Here is a 3,689-nt window from a genome sequence, read left to right as displayed (position 1 = left end):
GGAACTACTTCTCTGTAATTCAGTCTAGGGTCAGCAAGTAATCTTTGTGCTGCTAGCCATGGGACACTGTACTATTCATTGTATTTCTCACACCTCTCTTGCATCTTTTATATAGTCCTCTCATTAATATTTTCTCAAATTAAACGCTTTATGCCTTCCATTTCTTGTAAGTACCTTGTGATACAGAAAGCTTTAATTAGCAGGGAAAATCCTTCCCTGTTACTTGTCTACATTCTAGCCTGATATATTCAATGACTATATTGAGGTACATATTTAATAAGCTCCAATGTATGTACCTGCAAAATACCTAAAAAACTTAATTCACTATCAAAATAATGAATGGATCACCTGCAATTTCTTTGTGCAGTTCACTATATAGCTGTGTATATCTGTGTTTGTGGGTGTTCATGTGTGCATGCATATATGCATATTCATATTATAAGAATTATATCACATGTGGTATTTTCTGTCTGATGCTTTTAACAAGCATAATAATTTCTTGCAGTGTTTTAAATTGTTGCATCAGTAAGCACTGCCCGGACATACTATTATAACTTTTTATTTCTTAATGGGAAGTTATGTTTGTCATTGTATCCAGATGCATCTAACACAGAAGGAACATAATATTTATGGAAAAAGAAAGGAGAGAAGATTTGGGATTGCATGTAGCCTCAATCTCTTGAGAGTTCTGTGTCTCTTCAGCAATGGAACTTTTCAAATTCCTTCTGTGGACAGTGTTAATCCTATGTCCATAGTTGAAGGTTATCACCATGATCAATTCTGTCAGAAAATGAAGCCCTTCTCATCTCAGCTGGAGAAACTCCATGGTGTCTTTTTGTCCTTACTTTGTCAGAGTCAGGCCCAAATTGATGATAATTAATTATATATAAGTATGGGTAAGTTTTATGGAAAAGCCAAGGCTGTCCCAACTGCTGCCAGTTTACTCCTAAGGTACTCAGACACTTAAGGAATATGTATAACTCAATAAGGTATAGATTTTCAACAGTGCAGCCTCCAGATGTTATAATTTATCTAAAACTAAATAGATTTGTGAACTGCCCTGTAGACTTACCTTCATATATAACCTCTTGTAGAAATTCTTTTCTATTCTTCCATTGATAAAAATTGTGAGTTTTGTTTCTAAATTCCTTAAGGAAAGTGACAAAACTAAAATAAGTTTAGCTTTCATCCTATTGGATCATAAACATGGTTGTTTATAATGAGAATCTCAGGTACTTAAAAAGTATCTTTTGCAACATTAAATATACTATTTTGGGGAGGATTTTGTAAAAGATTATGCTTCCAAATGATCTTCTATTCTAATATATAACACGTGTATGGCAAACTCATCTCCCACTAGTAGAAAACATTTGACTCATTTTCTGCTGTTTTGATAACATCCAGGGTTCATGTCCTAAACAGCTTAGTCATTTTACATTCTTTTCTGTAGAGCTGATCTTCTTTCTTATTGTCTCTGTTTTTCCTGAGTGGATTATTAGCACTTACAAAAACATAGATCATAGTCTTTAGATTTTGTTTCTTGACCTTTCTGTTTCTTAAGCCCTGTAGATATAGTATTTTAAGATGCTGTTTCCTTCTAAGTATAATTGCAGAGTGCTAATAAATCTTATTGTATATTGCTACTGTAATATGCAAAGAGATACCTTTCATTTGGAAATGATCAGGAGTAAATTAAAAGGTTTTATAGGGTTGGGAAGCTGGCTCGGTGGTAGAGTGCTTGCTTTGCATGCATGAGGCCCTTGGTTCACCTCCTCAGTACCACATAAGCAGAAAAAGCCAGAAGTGGCACTGTGGCTCAAGTGGTAGAGCGCTAGCCTTGAGCTGAAGAGCTGAGGGACTGTGCCCAGGCATAGAGTTCAGGTCCCATGACTGACAAAAAATAAAAAATTAAAAAGGTTTCATATACACAAACATATCTATTTATAGATATAGAAAAATATAGATATTCCATGAGAAAAGCCACACTGTTTTGCTAAGCAACATGGCTACACAGCAAAGGGTATATAAAATCCTAATGTGTTTCAGCTTTTGAAGGGAAAATAAGGTTTCTCTTCCCTTAATAACTTCTTAACAACATAAATATTTCTCAAAAAACTGCAAAGCAGTTAGTAGTAGTAGCCATATGTAAAATAACCAAAGTTATGATTCAAAATACAAGGCAAACATTTAGATACATTTTCATCAGTAAGAGATAAGTCAGAACAATATCCATGGTGCTACTTCTCAAATAGGTAAGGTTGAATATAATCAATTCTTGTTTTTTATTTAATATTACAGATGTTAACTAATCAGTTACAGACCAAGTGTTGACTCTAGTCTAATTCATTCAAATATTTGTCTTTGTTTCCCTAAATTACCAACTTTCCATCCTCCTTACTCTAGTAAAATATCCAATTTTAATTAATTAACTTCATATTAACTTTTAATTCATCTTAATCAACATTTATCCTGTTAAGGATACATATTTTAAGCTATATTCACCAGAAGTATATACAGTAAAATAAATTTGGTTGTGCTGGGAAGGTGGCTCAGTGGTACAGTGCTTGCCTTGCATGCATGAGGCCCTAGGTTCGATTCCTCAGCACCACATAAGCAAAAAAGAAAAGAGCCAGAAGTGGCACTGTGGCTCAAGTGGTAGAGCTCTAGCCTCGAGCTGAAGAGCTGAAGGACAGCACTCAGGCTCAGAGTTCAGGCCCCGAGTCAGGCCCCATGATCGGAACCCCCTACCCCGCCAAAAAATAAATTCGGTTGTCAAAAATTCTAAAAAGGTGAGGAAATATTGAGACATTAAAACCACAAAGAAGATAAAGATATCTTATCAAATATGGGCTCACTTTAGACCTATAGATTTGCAATTTCGTTCATGTTTCCTTTCTAAACCTTGGCTTTAAAGGCCTTCAATTTACTTTTTGAAGTTTTTAGGCCAAGGCAGAAACTCATGAAAGAAACATGAAACTATGTAGACAGTACTGTTTTCCTGTATGCTATTTCTGTCATTCAGTTATAAGACAATACAATAGCCAGTTATGAAGACTAGACTTAATGAATTATGGAGGGACTCCTACAAAACCAGTGTATGACTTGAGTACACCATGATTTCATTTAACATCTAAAGAGCTTTAATTCAATTCCAATAATACTATATAGGGGTACCATTCTGGAGACACTCAAAAACCCCAAACAAATGTAAGCCATGATTTCTACCTTCAAGATATTTATAGTCTATTTGCAACACATGGCATGTCTAACTCATCATATTTTTGAAAATTCAGAACTCAATACACCACTGAGTTACCTACAGATGCTTATCTCATGACTCTGAACAATGGCCTTGTCAGAACATGGAAGATAAAAATATTTCCTTCCCTATAAAATATGTGAGGGCATAAACTTTGGAAGAGTATCAGGTCACAGTGATGGAAATTTTTATTTGTAATTATGCCTCAATAAAACTGGGGAAAAGGAGATATTATGTAACAATAATAAAAATATTAAAATGAATCACAGATATACTAAATAAATATTATAGAATACTCAGGAAAATGTGTTTTATGAGGGGAAATGTGTATCTTCTAAGGGTGTACATTTGTGAAAAAGGTGCTACAGTATTTCCCCTTGATTTTGTAAACTGAGAATAAATTATGTATATCAGACTAAATGAATCTTCA

The sequence above is a fragment of the Dipodomys merriami genome, unplaced genomic scaffold (assembly GCF_024711535.1).
Source record: "Dipodomys merriami isolate MVZ:Mamm:240054 unplaced genomic scaffold, mDipMer1.0.p SCAF_5, whole genome shotgun sequence".
NCBI classification, from domain to species: Eukaryota; Metazoa; Chordata; class Mammalia; order Rodentia; family Heteromyidae; genus Dipodomys; species Dipodomys merriami.
Note: the sequence above shows the minus strand (reverse complement) of the source record.